Source organism: Macaca thibetana, chromosome 3 (genome assembly GCF_024542745.1).
Source record: "Macaca thibetana thibetana isolate TM-01 chromosome 3, ASM2454274v1, whole genome shotgun sequence".
Classification (NCBI taxonomy): Eukaryota; Metazoa; Chordata; class Mammalia; order Primates; family Cercopithecidae; genus Macaca; species Macaca thibetana.
In genome coordinates this window covers 7075230-7098672 of record NC_065580.1, presented here as the reverse complement: position 1 = coordinate 7098672, position 23443 = coordinate 7075230, and the positions used below count along the sequence as shown (strand labels likewise).

Sequence of the window (23443 nt, the reverse complement as noted above, 5' to 3'; positions counted from 1 at the left end):
AATACAGGAAGGAAAATATAACACCACATTTAGGAGAACACTTCAAACCCATCGGTTACAATTACATAGCTAATGAAGAATATTCGGCATTAAAAGAAAATGTTTACTATATATACATAGTCTGGAATGTATCTTCCTAAACCAAATAAACAGTACTTGTAAAATTGTAGACAATATCAAAGAATGAATTTCGACAGGGAACTTCTCAAATGTCAACACTCTTATACACTACACGTAAAAGAAATCGAGCAAGTTAAAATATTAATAATATAATAAGTAACATATATAATACATAAGTAACAATTCCAAAGCTAATTAACATTTGGGGAGGAGGGATAAAGAAAATAGCTCTTGGCTGGGCATGGTGGCTCATGCTTATAATCCCAGCACTTCGGGAGGCTGAGGCAGGTAGATTATTTGAGCTCAGGAGTTCAAACCCAGCCTGGGCACCATGGTGAAACGCCATCTCTACAAAAAATACAATAATTAGGTGGGCATGGTGGCGTGCACCTATAGTCCCAGCTACTCACGAGCCTGGGGTGGGAAAATTGCTTCAGCCCAGAAGGTTGAGGCTGCAGTGAGCTGTGATCATGCTATTGCACTCTAGCCTGGGCAACAAAGGTGAGACCCTGTCTCTAAAATTTAAAAAAAAAAAAAAAAAGTAGCATGTTATAATGTTATAATATTTTCCCATATTAATCCAAGAACACAATAACAATAACAAAAACTCAGTGAGAGCTCATATTACCAGTTTTAAGAACAAGTCTGAGGAATTTTCAAAACTTTTCTTTAACAGATTGAAATAAGAATCTGTCAAAATATATTTATAAAACAAAACAGAATGAACAAAATTTCTGAGATTAAAGTTGTATCATAAAAAAATACCAAGAAGTTAAATATTCCACAGTTCGTTTAATTAACTATCCAGTATTTATTCTGTATCAACTATAGCAATGGTCTTAGGCTACGTACTCTAATAAATAAGTATTATAAGGGTCCCCATGCTCCAAATTTGTTTTTAACCTTCACCAATCTTTTCTTAGTATTAGGCAACTAGGATTCTCCCAGGATGCAGTAATAAAGAACAAAGATGGAAAGTAAGAGAAAGAGGTAAAATGACATGAAAATCTGATCCAGAAGGTCCAATGTCTGTTTTATATGAGTACCAGAAAGCGAGAAAACGGGAGGGATTTTAATCACCAAAATTCTAAAGGAAAAGTTATGAAAATATCTAATAATAAAAGCTGACATTTAATTAAGCATAATCCTCATTCAACAGATGAGGAACCTAAAACACAAAGAGTCATTATCACTGTTCCACTTATCTCTACATCCCTACAAAAATACCCACTCTTAATCTGTAACAATGCCTCCTTAAACTCCCTGAATGGCAGCTTCAGGTAAAAACTTCCCAGATAGTTTGAATAACAAGGATAAAAGGAAAATTCTTGGGGCCACACAAAGAAGAAAACAGATCATTACAAAGAAAGAAGAATCAGGCATCAGTTCTCATTACCAATACTGAATTAAAAAGAAACCCAAAAAAATCATTATTTTCCTAGGTCTATAAAAAATTATTTAAAACCAAAATTTTAATGCCTGTTAAGCTAACATTCAAGTCCATAGAAAACAAATGTAAACAGGTTAAATTCTCTAGTAAAAGATAGCAACTTTCAAAACATGCAAAATATACTACTTACCACATATACATATTTTACATAAAACTACACTACAGACTTCATTTATGTATGTGTGTGTGTGTGTACAACATATATAATTAAAAAATGAACGAAATACTTTGGATATTTGTCCCTGCCAAAATTTCACAGTGAGCTGTAATTCCCAATGTTGGAGGTGGGGCGTTATGGGAAGTGTTTGGGTCATGGGGGCAAATCCCTCATGGCTTGGTGCTATCCTTGCGATAATGAGTGAGTTCTCACAAGATCTGGTTGTTCAAAAGCGTATGGCACCTCCACCCCTCTCCTTTGCTCCTGTTCTTGCTCTATGAGATGCCTGCTCCCCCTTCTCCTTCCACCATGATTTCTAACTTCCTGAAGCCCTCACCAGAAGCAGATGCCAGCACCACACTTCCTGTACTGTCTGTGGAATCTTGAGCCAATTAAACCTCTTCTTGTTATTAATTACCCAGCAATAGGTATTTCTTTATAGCAATACAGGAGCGGCCTGATACTATATATATATACACACTCATACACAGTGACATACACAACTCAAAAACAGACTTGAGGGGAAAAAACACAAACAAATGCTATCCAAAAAATGCAGGTATAGCAATAATTCCAAAGGAATCGAATTCAAACTAAAAAGCAATGAACAAGTCAAAGATAGTATTTCATAATAACATGTTTTATGTTACAGTGTGAATTCCAAAAGAAGCCATAGTCATTAAAGTTTATACACCTAATATATATATTTCATATATAAAAAGTAAAGCTGAATAGAAATAACATGCATAGATTAGACTTTAACATAGCTCTCAAATCAGGATATTAAATAGATATTAAATAAATAATAACAATGATCACGTTTGATTCAAACTGACACATAAAATACACACAGATTTCTGTATTTCAAAAATAAAGAAAATATATTCCATTCAAATGTACATAGAATTTTCAAAAAAAATTCACATATATGGTCATAAAGAAACGTCCATGTATTTTAAAAAGCAGGTATTTCCTAGGTTATACTCAGTAAAAGCAGATGTATCCCTAGACCTAACACAATAAAAATTAGAAATTCACAATGTAAGGATAAACTCCCAAATCTATCCACTGGCAAAATTTAAAACTCCTTTCTATATAACAGCAGAATTTTAATCAGGAGGAAAAATCATGTTTTTTTTTTTTTTTTTGAGACGGAATCTCGCTCTGCCGCCCAGGCTGGAGTACAGTGGCCGGATCTCAGCTCACTGTAAGCTCCGCCTCCCAGGTTTACGCCATTCTCCTGCCTCAGCCTCCCGAGTAGCTGGGACTACAGGCGTCCGCCACCTCGCCCGGCTAGTTTTTTGTATTTTTAGTAGAGACGGGGTTTCACCGTGTTAGCCAGGATGGTCTCGATCTCCTGACCTCGTGATCCGCCCGTCTCGGCCTCCCAAAGTGCTGGGATTACAGGCTTGAGCCACCGCGCCCGGCCCATGTATTATTTTTAAATGATTAAGAAACATCAAAAAAATCTGAGATGTGGCAAATGTGGTATTCAGAGGAAAAAATATAGCTTGAAAAATACAAAACTGTAAGACCAAAGAATTAAAATAAATAATGCTCGATTCAAAAATTAGGCCAATAAGAATCAACATAGAATCCATGAGATTCGCAATGTGGGGAAGTAAACCCACCCTAATACTGTGTTTATTAAAATGCTATTAATGAGATTCGGGTGTTTAAACAACTGTTCACTTTAGAAAATGAAATAAAACTGACTGAAATAAAACCTAATCTATGAAATTATTCTGTATATGAATTGACCTGAAGTAATGAATATTTCAATGACTGATTCCTAATTCTTGTTCTGGCCCAGGCTAATTATTCTAGTTAGCATACTATTAAACACACATTTCTGATTGAAACATCTGCTAAAAAAATAACATCAAATGACATTACAAAATCAAAATAGAGACTGCTAAGAGTGGAATTTTTCTCCTGCCAGTATCTTTCCTTTCTGACCCATCCTCCTCACTGCTGCCACAGTAATCTTTCTAAAGGAATACAAATATACTCTGAATCAGATGCAAACCCCTCAATACAGAAAGTGTGGTAGGCAGAATTCTAAAATGCCCACATACCACCAACCCGACCAAATTTCCTACCCTAATACAGAGGCTGTAAATATGGTGAAATATCATGGCAGGGATAATGCTATTAATACATTATATGGCAAAGGAATTCTGCAGATTAAAGTCACCAATCAACTGCCTTTGAATTAATCAAAAGGGAGATTTGCCTAATCTAATCAAACAACCCCTTTGAAAGCAGAGTTTTCTCCAGCTAGTAGTAAAAGGGAAATTCACAGCAAGGGAACATTTCAATACACTGTTGCTGTCTTTGAAGATTAAAAAGAGCCAGGAGCAAAAACCAAAGAGTGGCCTCTAGGAGCTGAGAGTGACCCAGGCCAATAGGCAGTAAGAAAATGGTGAGCTCAGTCCTACAACTGCATAGAACTGAATTCCTCCCACTCCTGAATGCACCTAGAAGAGGATTCACCCCCAGAACCTCCACCCAGGTAACACCTTGATTCGAGTCTTGTGAGACCTTAAACAGCACAGTTGAGCCTGATGCCCAGAGTTCTGACCTAAGTAAATGGGTGCTGTTTTAAAATATTAAGTTTATGGTAACTGCTTTATAATAATAGATAACAAATAGAGCAGCATTTCAAGGCCCTCCATGCTTTGGTCTCTGCCTAATCACTATTACATTTTTAAGATTTTTTTTAAACACTATACTTACATTACACAATGTCTTAATACTATGAAGTAAAAATGTAAATATTTTAAACTCCGGCTTGGAAACGAGGAGGCAGAATCTCAGAGATTTTTCTAAAATAAAATAGGAGAGGCAAGCTTTCTGAGTCCACAAAAGTGCCCTCTACCTATTGGGTCAAAGAAAAAGTAGTTTCTCTATTTGTAACAACATACATAAATTATAAACCCTGAAGAAATATGTCCCGAATAGCTATCTTTAACATAACCATAAATAAAAACATGAATAAATCTGACTACATAAAAATGTAAAAACTTCTATGTGGTGAGAACACACATTACAGGGAAAAAAAAATCAAATGACAAAAAATAACCTCCAATTTGAATTACAAATATCTAGTATCCTGGATATATAAAAATAAAGCTTGTAAGTTATAAAAATGAGTATAATTTTAAAATAGACAAGGATACTTTATAGAATTTCATAATTTAAGGAAGGCATAAAGTTAGCCAATAAAATATGGGTAATATGAAAGAATCAGTAAGCATTATTATTTGCCAGCAACTAAGCCAAGTACTTTATAAGAATTACTTTATTCCCATCTACGCCAGGCACGGTGGCTCACGCCTGTAATCCCAACACTTTGGGAGGCAGAGGTAGGTGGATCACTTGAGGTAAGGAGTTTGAGGCCACCCTGGCCAACATGGTGAGACCCCATTTCTATTAAAAATACAAAAATTAGCTGGGCCTGGTGGCAAGCGCCCGTAATCCCAGCTACTCAGAAGGCTGAGGCAGGAGATCAGTTGAACCCAGGAGGTGAAGGTTGTTGCAGTGAGCCGAGATTGCGCCACTGCACTCCAGCCTAGACAACAGAGTGAGACTCCATCTCAAAAAAAAAAAAAGGAAGCAAGAAAAGAAATTACTTTATTCCCATCTAACCACAACCATTTTAGGTAGATACCACTATTTTTCATTTTACAAATGAAGCAGAGAGGTTAAATTCCTTGCTCACCCTGTAAGTCAGGAAATGAAAGAGGAATTGAACTCAAGGAGTTCATAATTAGTTACATACAAGTAATAAAGATAAATACATCGACTATGGAAATGTACTGAATACTCTGTCTTGTTTACATAATGGCTTTTATTTAGGTTGTAAGAAAATAACATACAGCCAGGCATGGTGGCTCATGCCTGTAATCCCAGCACTTTGGGAGGCCAAGGCAGGTAGATCACTTGAGACCAGGAGTTTGAGACCAGCCTGGCCAACATGGCGAAACCCCATTTCTACTAAAAAAAAAAAAAACAAAAATTAGCCAGGCATGGTTGTGCATGCCTGTAATCCTAGCTACTCGGGAGGCTGAGGCAGAAGAATTGCTTGAACCCAGGAGGTGGAGGTTGCAGTGAGCCAAGATTGTGCCACTGCACTCCAGCCTGGGCAACAGAGCTGGACCTTGTCTCAGAAAAAAAAGAAAGTAGCCACTCTGGGATTAGAATCCATAAAATGCTCTCAGTGTCAACCAAAAGAAATGTACTGGAATGTTCAAAAACATAATTCATAATGACCTCAAATTGAAAGTCCCCAAAATGCCCAACAGTAAAATAAATAAATTACGGTACTCTTAACAACAAAATACTATACATCAATGAGAAAAATAAACAACTGGAAGCAACAATTTGGATTTATCTCACAAATACATATGTGAAAGATGACAGAAAACAGTACTTAGTAACTCAATTACACAAAGTACAAACATGCAAGACTCACCTATGTTGTTACTAGTGATGACAGTGCATGTCTTTGGGGAGTTAGGAGTAGTAACCAACAGGAGTCTTGAATGGAATTTCTGGGATGCTATTATTTGTTTCCTGATGTGATTTTAGTATATACGTTCTAATATTTGGGGTATTCCTAGAAATGTATATCTATTATTCACTTGCTATATATATAGCCTCTATATATGCTATATGCTATATATATGTAGCATATACCAGAGCATATAGCATATATACAGCCTATATATAGCTCTATAGATACAGCCTATATATACAGCAAAGTGAATTTTATATATAATTCTTCAAATTATATATGTAATTCTTCAACATATTTTTAGAAAAATTAAGGTTTTTCTAGAAAATTAGGAGAATTTTAGATAAAAACTCAACTTTTAATGGAAAATATTTTCCTTTTTTTCCTCACATGAAATTCTGTATCAAAGTTACTATCCTACCTGCTCTCTCTCCAACAGTGGGTTAAGAGTTTGTTTTCTTCTCAAGTAACCTGTATTATATTAAGATGATATTAACTGAAATAATCATATAGATGAATGCACCATAAAGCTAATTCTAAGATATCTGTCCATAGCCAAAAGCAGAAAAGGGATACACACAACTTCCACATAAAACATCCACTCCCGTTTTTTTGGTTATTCCTAAAAGCTCATAATGTATACGATGATAAAATTTATTGTTTGAAATTAGGGTTTTTGAAATTGAATTATTAATTTAAACATGTTTGCTTAACACAACTTTAAAGTTAAAAAACACTGCATAGTACAGAAGAGTTAAACACTTCAAAAAGTGGGAAAAAATTTTAAAGCTTTCATTTGAGTAGGAGTAAACACAGACACAGTAAGAATCAAGTTAGTTGGATACACTTAAATCACATCTTTTAAGAACATAAGAACAGATTATTTGCTTTCTCTTTAGTCCAAAACCTTGGGGTAATTTTAGTCCAAATTTGAAACTAACAGAAGAATACTCAGCTTCTTAAAAGTTTTATTTCAAGAACAGTAAAAGAACTTCTGGTCTTACAAACATTACACGGATAAAACGAGTTTCTCCAAACAGATTTATGTAAAAATCTAGTACATATATCCCCAAGTTGAGTCAATAAGGTGAACCAGATTCTGGTTGAATGGAATCCTTGAAATATAACTTTGGTGAACAAACTGTTTGTGTTTTCCACTTTTCTTAAAAAAGAAGTGATAAAGCAGATTCCCAGTACCTGCCAACCGACAAAATGCTACTTGCCAGGTAAAAACCACTACCAAAAATCAGAATCACAGAAGGGCTATCAGTAAAAATATTAATGCCACAAATTAACATGATCCTAACAGCTGAATTATGCATCAAAAGAGTATTTATATAATCACAGCAAATAAATATCTCTTACATCACTAGTAAACTCAAAAAGAGATAGCAAAACGCAGTATTAAATTTCATTACTGATCTACTAGCTTTAACTATTTAATACTTGTACACTTAGCTTTGATTACTTTTAAATTGAAACAAAAATAATCTTTTCTTCTTTTAATGACTTTTTCAGTTATGGGAAAGATGACATTAAAAGAAAATATACAATTATAGCTTAGCTACAGGCATAAAGCTGTTTTAAAGATGTAATTGTGATATTAAACTGAAAACATAAATATGAACTTGTGATTTTGAAAAAAAAATCTATTTTGTGTTTGGTTTTGGTATAAGGAGAGAAAAACAAGTCAGAAGAACAGAAAATACAGAAATAGACTCACTTTTCCATATTCAATTAACTTTTGACCAAGGGGCCAAGATAATTCAAGAGAGAAATAAATAATCACTTAGAATGATGCTGGAACTGCTAAATAATCCGTATGGAAAACAAAGAAACATGAATCTTATCTCATATTCTCTTATCATATGTGTAATTTAACCATAAATGGATTTTTTAAACCTACAAGTAACCCTGGGGCAGGCAAAGATTTTTTAATAAGGCATAAAAAGCATAATTTTTTCAAATCCCAAAAAAATTAACAAATGACAAATGTCATCAAAATTAAACCCTCTGCTGTTCAATAAACATTGCTAAATAAATGAAAACAAGTCAAACATTAGGCAAAAATATTTATAAAACGCATCTCCAATAACTGACTTCTGTGAATAATATATAAAAAACTCTTACAACTCAAGATGACAAGTAGATCAATTGGAAAAAAATGGTGGCAGAGACAAAATATTTTAACAGACATGTCACCAAAGATATACAAATGGCAAATAAAGACATAAAAAGATGCTCAATCTAATTAATCATCAGGGAATGCAAAATCAAACCACAATAAAGTATCACTAAATGCCAAACAGATGGTTAAAATTTAGAAACAGTGGCAATATCCAGTGCTGGCAACAATGTACAGCAAATGGAACTCTCGGATCTCTAGAAATGGAAAAGTTATACAGACACTTTTTAAGAAACTGTGAAACTGTTTTCCAAAGTTAAGAATATATTTCCAACAAGTCAGAAATTCCAGTCCTAGGTATTTACCCAAGAAACATGAGAAGATACATCCACATGAAGCATGTTATATAAATGCTCACACCAGCTTTATATACTAGCCAAAAATTGAAAGAAACTCAACTGTAAGCTAGTGAATGGACCAATCTCAAAACTATTATGCTAAGTAAAAAGAGGCAGACAGAAAAGATTCCATACTGTATGGTTCCATTCATGTACTAGTCTAGAAAAGGCAAAACTATACAAAAGCAACAGATCAGTGATTGCCAGGAGCTGGAGTGGGAGGAAGGCAGTAACTTCAAAGGGTCATGAGCAAATTTATGGGTAAAGGGTATATTCTGTATCTTGACTATGATGGTAGTTAAATTACTGTTCATATTTACCAAATCACATTCAATACACATCTAGAAGGGGTGAATTAGAGCATATGTAAAATATACCTTAATAAAACAATGACTCTCACACATAAATTTATTTATTTATTTATTTATTTATTTATTTATTTATTTGGTAACAGCATAGGGACTAATATCAGAATAACTTTCCTAAAATGTCTCAAATCTGAATAAAATGTAAAAGCTAACTAATTGAAGTTACTTGTAAATAACCAAAAACTGGCTGGAATGGGAGGACATTTTACCCTTGGAAAAAAAAAGCAGAATATCATTGGCTATAAAGTTTCAGTGCTGGGTGCGATGGCTCCTGCCTGTAATCCCAGCACTATGGAAGGCCAAGGAAGGTGGACCACCTAAGGCCAGGACTTTGAGAGCAGCCTGGCCAACATGGCGAAACCCCATCTCTACTAAAAATACAAAAATTAGCCAGGCATGCTGGCGCACGCCTATAGACCCAGCTACCTGAGAGGCTGAGGCACGAGAATCGCTTGAACCCGGGAAGTGGAGGTGGCTGTGAGCCGAGATCGCACCATTGCACTCCAGCCTGGGTGACAGAGCAAGACCCCGTCTCAAAAGAAAAGAAAAGAAAATTCTACAACTAGTAAGTATAGTTATTTCAATGATAATTTTAGTGGATGGGCTTAACAAGAGATTGGTAGAAAAATGGTCCATCTCCTTGAAAATGCATGAATAGTGTACCTATTCTGAGGTACTAAAAGTAAAAACACTGGGAAGCAAACAAACAGACCCTCAGTAGTCTATAAAATATCAAATATACTAACATTCATATAATTAGAGTTACAGAGGAAGAGGAGAGAGAAATGAGACAGAAAAAGAGTAAGAAATAAAAGTCAAGCTTATCACAAATTTGGTGAAAAATGTCAACTTACAGTTTCAAGAAGCTCAGCAACCCCCAAGCAGGATGAATACAAAGAAAACCACACCTAGGCACATCATAGTCAGACTGCTGAAAACCAAAGATAAAGAGAAAATCCTGAAAGCAGCCAGAGAATATCAAAACATTATTATATACATGGGAATAATGATACTAATGACACCACACCTGACTTCTCATTAGAAACCATGGAAGACAGGAAACAATGCAATGTCTTTTAAATGCTTGAAGAAGAAAAACATAATCATCCCAGAACTCTATATTCAGGGATAAAAGGCAAAAATGAATGCAGACTTCCACTTCCAGACAAAATGCAGAAAATGTACTTTTCTCTGTTCTTTCCACTAAATACAGCTTTAAAAACCCTTGGCCATGATACGTAAGACAAACAAAAGAAGACAACAGAATGTAGAGAGAGGGCAGACCAATGAGGGCTTCAGATGCCAAGAAACAAAAGAGGGTGAATTCCCTAGGTTTCCTTTCTAACTCATATACACAAGAAAAGTTGCTAGAGAAGCAGACAACTCAGAAACACCAACAGGCACACACATACACAAAACTCGAAGAAAATTCTGCTGTGTCTAGTCAAAAAAGCAGGGAAGCAGCAGGCTACCAAGACAAAAAACTCATGGACAACAACAAACCAGTTTAAGCCAAATGGCACAAATAAAAGCCCAAGCCATATACCTTTTGCAAAGACTTAAAAGGAGGACATAGTCAGCCATTCCCCACTCCTACCCACAGAGAGCATGATACCAAAGAAGGTCAAGTGCGGACACATAACATTCATACCCACTGAGCAATAACGTGGCTTCCTCCCTCTAGAGTGTGGGTGGAAGAAAAGTGGGGAGCCTGACTTCAACACCCACCCAATGATAAGGACATACCCCTACCCCTCCCTCTACAGAGATATGACAGGAGAGGCCTACTGGATAATCAAAACTCAAAGCACTGCCCAGTGATAACTTACCCACCCCTCCATCCCAGTGGCAGTGGAGGCCAAGTGAAAAGCAGGAACCCTTTGAGCCAGGGTAGTATCCACAAAGGTATAATGCAAGTCCAGAGTTTTCACTCCTACTCAGCAATTACTAGGTGTACGTCTCCATCAATGAGTCAACAAAAGCGTATTAAGGAACTGGAATCTTAACTTACACCTGGGAGTAGTAACAAGGCTGTGCCCCGCCTCCACCCTAAAAGCAAAGTTTCAGATAAATCCTACTAAAAGGGGGGATTTAAATAAAATGCAGAGCTTCATAACATAACACTTAAAATGCAAACAATTCAACCAAATATAACACGTCATACCATACTAAGAACCAGGAAAATCTGAACAAGAATTTGAAAATGTAGTCAAAAGGTACAAACAATGAGAATTCATAGATGTCATAATTATCTATCAAAGATTTTAAACTATATATTACAAAAAACTGCTTCAACAAGCAATTACAGCCAGACACGGTGACTCACGCCTGTAATCCCAGCACTTTGGGAGGCAGAGGCGGTCGGATCACTGGAGGTCAGGAGTTTGAGACCAGCCTGGCCAACATGGTGAAACTCCATCTCTACTAAAAATACAAAAATTAGCCAGGCATGGTGGCACACACCTGTAATCCCAGCTACTCGGGAGGCTGAGGCATGAGAATCACTTGAACCCAGGAGGCAGAGGTTGCAGTGAGCCAAGAACATTCTACTGCATTCCAGCCTGGGCGACAGAGCAAGACTCCATCTCACAAAGAAAAAAGGCAATTACAAACATAATTTTGACACAAAGAAACAACACAAAGTTTCAGCAAAGAAATCAAGAAAGAAACAAATACCAAGTTGAAAACCAAAAAATATGCTAACAAAAATAAAATACAAACTGAGTAAGCTGAACAACAAAATGGGAGAGATTACCCAACCTAAACAAGAGAAAATAAACTGATTAAAAAAAAAAAAAAAAAAAAGGTGGCTGGGCGCAGTGGCTCAGGCCTGTAATCCTAGCATTCTGGGAGGCCGAGATGGGTGGATCACCTGAGGTCAGGAGTTCAAGACCAGACTGTCCAACATTGCAAAACCCTGTCTCTACTAAAAATACAAACATTAGCTGGGCATGGTGGCACACACCTATAATCCCAGCTACTTGGGAGGCTGAGGCAGGAGAATCACTTAAACCCAGGGGCAGAGGTTGCAGTGAGCCAAGACTGCACCACTTCACTCCAGCCTGGGCAAAAGAGCGAAACTCTGGCAATAAATAAATAAATAATATTTGTTTAAAAAAGACATTAAAGATACTTGTGGGACTATAATAAATGACGCAACATTCCTGCCACTGGAATCTCAGAAAAGGAACAAGATGCAGCTGAACAATTATTCGAAGATCTACAGATTCAGGAAATTGAATAAATCCAAAGAGGATACACATAAATAAATCAATGCTAATATATATCATAAACTTCTGAAAACTAACGACTAAACTGAAAAACCTTGAGAGAAGTAAGAGAAATGACACCTTATCCACAGATGAAAAACAACACAAATGACAGCAGATTTCTCGCCTGAAACCATGGAGGCCAGAACAAAGCAGGATAACATTTTTGTAAGTCCTAAAAGAACTGACAACAAACAATTCTATAACCAGCAAACATCCACTAGTAATGAAAGGGAAATCAAGAAATTGCGAGATGAATGAGAACTAAAAATTAGTCATGAGACAAAACTACATCAAAAGAATTGTTAGAAAAGTTATTGAACCAGAAAGGAAATGATAAAAAGAAGGATTCTCAGAACATCCTGAAGGAATAAAGAACAAAGAAATAGTAAAAATATGGGCAATAAAACAGACTTTACTATTCTTTGAGTTTTAAAAATAATGTTTAACAATTGAAGCAAAAATTGTTACATGATGCAAAAGCTATGGTGGGTAAAACCGTTGACGTATTTCCAAAACTGAAGGCAGTTGGCACCAGGCTGTACTAGAAGTTACCACATTCTCAACTGGCACTACAATTATAGTAAAAATGATGTAGATCTAGTATCATTGAAAATACCCCTGATGAGGCAGCAAGACTCATTAATGTTTTAAGCCTTGATCCATGAATACACATCTTTTAATTATCTGTTTTACAAAACGAGAAATAAAGCATAAACTAATTCTGTTATGCCATAGTTTTTCTTGAGGAAAGCAACTTCCGTGATCATGTGATTTATAAACTGAAATAACTGCTTTTTTCAAGGAACACCATTTTTACATGCAAGAACAACTAACAAACCACGATTATTCAAACTTGATTATCTAACACATTTCTTCAAAAATGAAGAAAGTGAGCCTGTCACTTCAAGGAAAACAACTTAGAACATGAGTAGACAATAAGAAGATTTGAAAAACTTACCACCAATGTAAGGTTAACTAATTCCAACACTTAAAAGACTTTTCTGATGAGATCAGTGGATTATAACAAATGTGAATTTTGTTATTTATTAAAAACGTGTAGGGCTAGGCAAGGTGGCCCACACTTGTAATCCCAGCACTTTGGGATCACTGGAGGCCAGGAGTTCAAGACTAGCCTAGCCAACATAGTGAAATCCCATCTCTACCAAAAGTACAAAAATTAGCTGGGCCTGGCGGTGCATGCCTGTAGCCCCAGCTACTCTGGAGGCTGAGGCATAAGCATCACTTGAACCCAGGAGGCGGAAGTGAGCTAAGATCGCACCACTGCATTCCAGCCTGGGCAACAGAGTGAGAGCCTATCTCAAACAAACAAAACAAAACAAACAAACAAACAAAACAAAACTGTATCAACAGTTGGAATATCTGGATTACTCAGTGAACCAAGATTTTCCAAAGACCACTTAGTAATGTTATAAAATCATATATGGGTAAAAGAACCCCTGAAATTGCAAGGTAGTCTAATAAATTTTATACACACACACACACACACACACACACACACACACACACACACACACACACAATTTTTTTTTGTCTGAGATGGAGTCTCAATCTATCACCCAGGCTGGAGTGCAGTGGTATGATCTTGGCTCACTGCAACCTCCACCTCCCGGGTTCGAGCGATTCTTTGCCTCAGCCTCCCCCACAGGTGGGACTGCCGGCGCCTGCTACCATGGCTGGCTAATTTTTGTGTTTTTAGTAGAGACGGGGTTTCACCATCTTGGCCAGGCTAGTCTTGAACTCCTGGCCTCATGATCCACCCGTTTCAGCCTCCTAAAGTGCTGGGATTACAGGGGTGAGCCACCATGCCCGGCCCATAAATTTTAAAGCATAAAGATATAAAGTTCATTGATGGGACTGCAGTCTTCAGATTGCACCAAACCACTTGAAAAACTTGAGAAACTACCACTTCTCAAGCTTTGGTGTAGTATCAAACAGGAATATTCATTATTCTGAAATGGTTATCAACATACCTTTCCTTTTTCCTAGCGTGTATCTTTCTGAGGCTAGTTTGTCTTCATGTATGTTACCCAAACCAACATATCAAAACATACTGAATGCAGAAACAGATGAGATATTTCAGCTGTCTTAATATAAGTCAGACATTAATATTTCAAAATAAGAGGAGTATACAGGTGTCCTGAGACCAAAAAGTTTGAGAACACTGGGTTATTAAGGCATATAAATAGGAATGGAACTGTTTTCCCAAGTGTTTGTTCACATTTTCACTCTCTCATCAGTTGAGTAAAAGAGTTAACACTTATCCAAATCCAGGCCAACATGGACTACATTTAGACTCAATTTGTGCTTATCTGATAGGTATCCAATACTATCTCACTGCAGTTTCAAATTTGCAATTCATGATTACTAATGAGATTGTGTACTTTGTCATGCGTTTACTGGACATTTGGATTGTCTGTTCTATAAATTGCCTCGTTGGGTGCTCTGCTCATTTCTCTATACAGTTGTCTCTTTTTATTTTTTGCAACGGAGTCTCACTCTGTCGCCCAGGCTGGAGTGTAGTGGCGTGATCTCAGCTCACTGCAAGCTCTGCCTCCCAGATTCTCACCATTCTCCTGCCTCAGTCTCCAGTGTAGCTGGGACTACAGGCGCCCACCACCACACCTGGCTAAATTTTTTGTATTTTTAGTAGAGACGGGGTTTCACCGTGTTAGCCAGGATGGTCTTGATCTCCTGACCTCGTGATCCACCAGCCTCAGCCTCCCAAACTGCCAGGATTACAGGCGTGAGCCACCGCAGCAGGCCAAGTTGTCTTTTTCTTATCCATTTGTAGTTGCTTATTCTAGAACCAATTCCTCTTTTTGGCCATTATGTGTTACCATTATCTTCCTTTCTAAGGCTTGTGCTTTCATTCTTACAGTATGTTTTAATAAACGGAAGTTATTTCTTGAATGTAGTTGAATGCTCCAATATTCTCCTTTACATTCAGTGCTGTATCTCAAGAATTCTTTTACAAAAATATTCTCCTATGTTATCTTTTTAAAGCTTATGAGTTTAGGTGGAAATACGAAGGGCCAAAAGGAATTGAAAGACATTTTCCTACCATTTGTTCTTTCTCTTGATTTTCATGACTTGATCTTATCTTCTAGTATGCCTGATAATTTCTGACTTATTGCTAAATTTTGTTTTTGAAATACCTGTAGAGATATTTTGAAACACTAGATGATGCCAGTTACCAGAGATTTTTTTTTTCCTCCACATGGGTCCTTGGGCTAGAAAAGATCACATTAATTTAATATGCATATGAGCTGCTTTGAAGCTCATGATTATTCAAAGTTGAGTCTTTGTAAAAGCAGATTTTTTTCCACCACCTTCCCGCGTTTCCAAGGTGCAGGCCTAGGGATCAGCAAACTTTTTCCAAAAAGCCAGATAGCAAATACTGTCGGTTTTGTGTAACAAGGGGCAAAACCGGGGATATCTTGAGAGCGTATCTGTATATATCTGATGAGAGCAAATAAATTTCCACAAACTTACTGATAATTATTCAGAATATAAGGATTGAATACAATTGTTTGTAATATAGGTCTACTAATGAAAATAATAGAATTTGGAAGGGGAAATAACATTTCATTTAATTAGGATTCAAAGCTATTTTCCTTATCATTGAAATTGATATAAGTGTTCATTTGTACATTCTGATCTACAATGAGATTTTCTTTTTCTTGAGACAGTCTTGCTGTGTGATCCAGGCTGGAGTGCAGGGGTGTGATCTCAGCTCACTGCAACTTCTGCCTCCTAGATTCAAGCTATTCTCTTGTCTCACACTCCAGAGTAGCTGGGATCACAGGCATGAGCCACTATACCTGGCTAATTTTTGTATTTTTTAGTAGAGACAGGGTTTTGCCATGTCGGCCAGGCTGGTCTCCAACTTCTGGCCTCAAGTGATCGACCTGCCTCAGCCTCCCAAAGTGTTAGGATCACAGGTGTGAGCCACCATGCCCAGCCTACAATGAGATTTCCTATATCCACATTTGAAAAATCTTTTTAACATAGAGGTCTGATAGAAATCCACAAGCATGTAATTTTAATTGAGCATATTCATCTTTGAAAGTTAATTATAAAATTTTATTAGAGTCTTCTCTTCACCTTTGTCTTTTAGCATGTCATTATATTGCAGAATAATCACTTCCAATTAAAGGACAGATTGAAGCTCCTGATTCAGAGAGTTAAATGTATTTTGAAATATGGAAATTCTTTTTTTTTTTTTTTTTTTTTGAGACAGAGTCTCACTTTGTCACCCAGGCTGGAGTGCAGTGGCGTGATCTCGGCTCACTACAAGCTCCGCCTCCCAGGTTCACGCCATTCTCCTGCCTCAGCCTCCAAGTGGCTGGGACTACAGGCGCGCACCACCACGCCCGGCTAACTTTTTGTATTTTTAGTAGAGACGGAGTTTCACCGTGTTAGCCAGGATGGTCTCGATCTCCTGACCTCGTGATCCGCCCACCTCAGCCTCCCAAAGTGCCGGGATTACAGGCATGAGCCACCGTGCCCGGCGGAAATTCTTTTATACTTCTCTTGAGGTCCAAAACCTGCTACAGGAACTGCAGTCTGAGCTTGGAAAATAACTCTGTAGCAAATTTATATGGGAATAGAGATGGTGATTTTTATTTTAACTTCTGACAGCATATAAACTGTGTAAAGCAACCTGCCATCACTTGTGATCGAAACAACAGTTGTAGAAGTGACCTTACCACAGTTTAAGACTTATAATCACTGTTCTGCCTTGTAATTTTAGGTTGAATTTGTTACAAAATATTATGAAATCTCTAGGAAAAGTCAACTTTCAAAGCTATTAAGTATTTGACTTAATAGTTGAGGGTAATCTTATTCAGAAAAATTTCAATCTCATTCCTCAATGCAAAAAAAACTGCAATAAAACTTTACCACTGCCAAGTCATTAAACTGCTATGTAGAAAGGTAATTCAGTATATTCTGCCTCTATATATAACAAAAATTCATAGGATTTGATGATGAAGTCCATAAACGCAAGTCAAAATCACCGCTGACACTATTATATAATAGCTCACTAAAACATGACAGATTTAAATATTTTCTGCAAAGTACCTGCTAATAAATAATACAATAAATAATCAGGCTTTAAGCACCTGACATTTAACAAGCTTTATAAATTTGTCCAACTAAAGTCTTTCTGCTCCACAGTTATTTTTGCCACTATCAACTGTAACACATCTTAGCAGATTCCACTTCAGGTTGCACTAAATTAGTGTTTGCTCAACTTTTCTGAAAATATTTTCTCTTGTAGTTGTTTCACATAGACTATGCATAAATACTAATTCTTCAATCATTTCAAACTCAGTGACTTCTGGAATATGTAACAACTGAATAGTACTGCTAACACCTATTCATCCATCAAAAGCCTAAGAAAACCATGAAAAATCATTCACCCTCCTTTCCAAAATGACTTGATATTACTCCCAACGTCCTTAACTTATAGAGCAGTTACTCTCGCTGAAAGGCTAATAGTCTTTTTTAAAGTTTATTTCCTATGAACATATCTTTGGTTACCATAATAAAACATAATTTAATTAACTACTGTTGGTAATGGTTTTCCTTGCTTGGCTAACAAATAAGCCATTGAAAAACTTACTTTAATTATAGCCTAATTTCCATTTTTTGTTTTTGAGAAAAAATTCTGCTGTGATAAAATTTTGCTTTAATTTACTGTTTTTTTTCTGACCTTTTAGTTTTATTCCTGTTGGTTGGGAATAATGTGAGAAGTGCCCAGTCTGGTAATGTTGATATATATTGTATTCTTTTAGCACAGCCATAGTCTTCTGGCATAATAAATAGAATGCTTTGCTATCTAATTTGTTGATAACAGTATACATTCCACTATGCCTCAAAAGTGTTACATATCAAGTCTACTTTTCTCCTTTTCTTGTTTTAACATGATAGGTAGGTATGCACTGGTAATGAGAGAAATAAATAAGATGCCAGGGCAATATGCATGGCACGCACACACATACAGATACTAACAAACTGTAACTATGTCATTGTGATTTGTAGCATGCAGAGCAGCAATTTGAAATATATGTGCTCTCTGTAGCAACCAACTTTGACACTGCAGTGCAAAAGAAGTCATATATAATGCCCAAATAAATGGGTGTGGTTTTGTTCCCATAAAATTTTAGTTTTAAACACTAATATTTGAATGTCATATGATTTCCTATGTCATGAAATTATTATTCCCTTTTAAATTTTTTTCAGACATTTTAAAAGGTAAAAAACATTTTTAGCTCATGTCCCATAGCTGGAGGACTGAATGTGACCCACAGGCTGTCATTTGCTGACACCTCCATCCACCCTTCTGTAGCCTTCAGGGTCCTAAATAAACTTCTATAATATTTAACGGCCCCTAAATTCCCTTTTTGTCTTCTCAGCTATGCAGACTGCCAGAAGTTTCTCAGCTTTTCAACCTCTCAGCTGGATTTTTATGAACTAAGCAATTAACTCAAGGGGAAAAGAAAATTTAAAGACAGGCCAACTTCTGTACAACCTTACCCTCTAAGTTCTCACTCCCTCAAGTCCTCACCACTCTTCTAGTTTTCAGATTTCTTAAATATTTATTTGAAACAATATTTTATACAGTTTTTCTAAATTATTTTCAGTGGAAAGGCTAATCTAAACCAAGTATCTCTGCCATAGGAAGAGGTGGAAATAATACTTACACTACCAAATATAGAGACTTAGTATAAAGCTATAAGAACTATTAAGTTATCGTGAAGTTACTGAACTACCCATTACCCTAACTCCTAATTTTCTATTGTGAAATAACGAACTTCTTAGTTACTTGCATAATACTTCTAATTCTGGCCAAGATGGAGTCACAGAGACCGGATTACCGGATTTATGCTCCTCCTGAAACAACCATAAAAAACAAAGACATGGCAGGGCATGGTGGCTCACATCTGTAATCCCAGCACTTTGAGAGGCTAAGACAGGTGGATCACTTGAGGTCAGGAGTTTGAGACCAGCTCTGGCAAACATGGTGAAATCCCATCTCCACTAAAATTAAAAAATATATATATACACACACACATATATGAGAGACATGTGACTATATGTGAACATATATATGATATGTGAACATCAGACAACAAAGGACTGTGGAGCTTTGAGAAATGAGAAACAAAAGAGGTGAGCTCTACATATGCCCCAGCACACAACCATGAGAGAGTTTCCAGGCCATGGCATAGAGAGTGGCAAGTGAGGCAAATCTCAGCTGACTCCTGAGCTGGAGAGAGAAAGTTAAGAGCCAGTAGAGAAAAAAGCAGCAAGGAATAACTGCACAGAACACTGGGAGGAGAGAGTTGCATAGAAAAGAATCCCAGAGGTCTATGGAGGTCCCCTCTCAAGCATTCACCAGAGAACTGATCAGCATACACATATGAGGAAACTATCAGAGACCAGAAAAAGAACCATCAGAAAGAATGGGAGGGAACAGGGCCTGATATTCATACAAAGCCAAGAATATTGTCTGTTCCCACTAGCCAAACTGGGAAAACTATTAATTCATGGAACATTCAACAGAGTCCATAGGAAAGTTTTGCCTCAGTAGTGAGGAATAATTAGTCCTGGATTAAGCACTCCTTCATATCTGCCTAATAAATCATAAAAACAAAACTGAAAAGAATGAAACTGTTTATAAGTAACTCAACTACATCTCAAAACAAAGCTCAAGAAGATTTATAGAATAAAGAAAACAACCAGAACCCAAGGTAAATTTTACAACTAAATAAAGATTATCAGGCATAAAAAGAAGCAGACAATCATGATGCAAACTGAAACTAATCAAAACTGACCCAGAACTTACAGAGATGTTAAAATTAGCAGAGGAGGACATTAAAACTGTTTTTATACGTGTATCCCATATAATCAAAAAGTTAAATAGAGACATGGGAGATAAACAAGAAAAGCCAAAATCAAACTTTCAAAGACAAAAACATTTGAGATGAAAATTACATTGGATGAACTAATGCAGATTAGAAATTGCAGAAGATTAGCAAACTTGAAGATATAAGAACAGACACCAGCTAAAGTACAAAAAGAAAAAAAAATCTTTAAAAATGATTTTTAAAAAGCATCAGTGAGCAGTCAGGCAGCTTCAAATGGCCTAATATACAGGTAACTGGAGTCCCCAAAGGAGAGAAAAGAGGAAGAGAAAAAAATACTTGAAGAAATAACTGCTGAAAACTTTCTGGCCATAACAAGAACTATTAACTCACAGATCCAAGAAACTCAGCAAACCCCAAGCACAAGAAACATGAAGAAAATTAGACCAAGGGATAACATAATCAAACTGTTCAAAATCAGGGAAACATTATTAATAGCAGCCATACAAAAATACATGTTACCTATAGAAAAACAAAGATAAGAACAACATCAGATTTCTTATGAGAAACAATGCAAGTGAGAAGACAGCAGCACATCTCTAAAGTTCCAGAAGAAAAAAAGCCAACTAGAATTCTATGTCTGGCAAAAATATCTTTCAAAAATGAAGATGAAATAAAGGCACATCTGAAACATAAATAATGAAATAATTCATCAACAGGAGACCTTCACTGCAAGAAATCTTAAAGGATATTCTCCAGAAAGAAAATGATGTCAGATGAAAATCTGTATCAATACAAAGAATAAAGAGCACCAAAGTGGTAACTATATGAGCAAACATCTTTTAAATTTTTTATTATTTAAATCTCTAACAGATATATATTTAATAAACAGCAAAAAATTAGAGTTTATAACATATGTAAAAGTCAAATGCATGGCAGCAATAGCACAAAGTGCAGGAGGGAGGAAAAGAAAGTAAATGAAGGAATGGTTTTATTATTGATGAAGTGTACAATATTACCTGAAGGTAGACCTCTGGAAATGTACACTACAAATCTTAAAGCAACCACAAAAATAATTTTAAAAAATAGGTGAAAGTAATAAAAAGAGGCAAACTGGACTCACAATAAATAATGGAGGCTGGGCGTGGTGGCTCACGCTTGTAATCCCAGCACTCTGGGAGGCTGAGGTAAGCAGATCACGAGATCAGGAGATCAAGACCACCCTGGCCAACATGGTGAAACCCCACCTCTACTAAAAATACAAAAATTAGCTGGGTGTGGTGGGGTGCACCTGTAATCCCAGCTACTCCAGAGACTGAAGCAGGAGAATCGCTTGAATCCAGGAGGCAGAGATTGCAGCGAGCCGAGATAGCGCCACTGCACTCCAGCCTGGCAACAGAGCAAGACTCCATCTCAAAAAAAAAAAAAAAAAAGTAAAAGAATGCAAGAAGGCCAAGTGCAACGGCTCACACCTGTAATCCCAGCACTTTGGGAGGTCAAGGCAGGAGACTCACTTGAGCTCAGGAGTTTGAGACCAGTCTGGGCAACACAGTGAGACCCCATATATAAAAAAATAAAGTAGCTGGGTGTGGTGGTGCAAAACTGTGGTCCCTGCTGCTGGGAGGCTGAGGTAGATCACTTGAGCCTAGGAGGTCAAAGCTGCAGTAAGGTATGATGACACCACTGCACTCCAGCTTGGGTGACAAAGCAAGACCCCATCTTGGCAGGTGGGGGATGCAAGGAAAATGATGCAAGGAACAGATGTAGACAAATAGAAAACATATAAGAAGACAGTCATATTAAACGTACATGGTCTAAATACCCCCAATTAAAAAGCAGAGATTTTTAGACCATGTACATTTAATGTGATTGTCTCTTATATGTTTTTATCAGATAAATAAAACTATTGCCTTCAAGAAACACAAGTTAAATACAAAGATGCAAACAGGTTAAAATAAAAGGATGGAATAATATACGTCATGCTTACACTAGTCAAGAGAAAGCTAGAATGGAAATATTAATATCAAGCAAAGCCTATTTCAGAGTTAAACACAAAATTTTTCCACTACTTGCAGTCAAAAGTATCGTTAACACTCTCTTTGCACTCTGCTCAAAGCTACAAAGTTCTTTTGTATAAACATTAGAACACTTACCACAGCCTGCCTATAATGGAGAATAATTTAATGTTATATACTATACAACACTCATACTATAGCCCATTAGACAGAAATATGTAGCATTTGAGACACCTTCCAATTATATTATAAAACTCTATGCAAACAAAAATTAACAAAGCAGATCTGAGACTATTATATTATCCTGTGAAGGAGGGTCTGTGTGTTTGCACAGTTGGTCCTAGGCTGGCTTCTGAGAACTTGATTTTCAGGAGGGTTCCCTATCTGATAATCATGGTTTACTGTACCTAGACTATGGAAATAATGTGGCTTATCCTATTCTTTTTATGAGACTGGAAATTTCACACATGCTAGGCAGAGAGTATACCTACATGACCAGCCTAGATAAAAACTGTGAGTTTCTTCGGCAGTCACATATGTTGCTGTATTTTCATTAAGGGGAAAGAAGGTAATCTGTGTGATCCTTATGGAAGGCACAGCACATAAGGAAGCCTGTACATGAATTTTTCCAGACTCTGTCAGTGTTTTTTTCCATTGAGATCTTTCTACTATATATCCATACTATGTTACAGTAATAAATCTTAGCCATTACAACTCTAAGCTGATCCCATGAGTCCTTCTAGCAAATCTCCAAACATGGAGGCAGTCTTGTGGACCCCTGACACAAATATAGGGTTGTGATCTCTTAAGGTTTATCCTTCCTCTTAAACTATAAAGGGCTGGCCGGGCACAGTGGCTCACGCTTGTAATGCCAGCACTTTGGGAGGCCGAGGTGGGTGGATCATGAGGTCAAGAGATTGAGACCATCATGGCCAACATGGTGAAACCCCATCTCTACTAAAATTACAAAAATTAGCTGGGTGTGGTGGCACACGCCTGTAGTCCCAGCTACTTCCAGGAGTCTGAGGCAGGAGAGTCACTTGAACCAGGGAGGTGGAGGTTGCAGTGAGCCGATATCGTGCCACTGCACTCCAGCCTGGTGACGGAGCGAAATTCCATCTCAAAAC

General features: G+C 36.8%; 1 protein-coding gene across 27 annotated transcripts in view; it reads right to left on the bottom strand.

The window, feature by feature from the left end:
- KMT2C (lysine methyltransferase 2C) overlaps positions 1–23443 on the bottom strand; it is a 302450-nt gene that overhangs the window by 148115 nt on the left and 130892 nt on the right. The window lies entirely within an intron of this gene.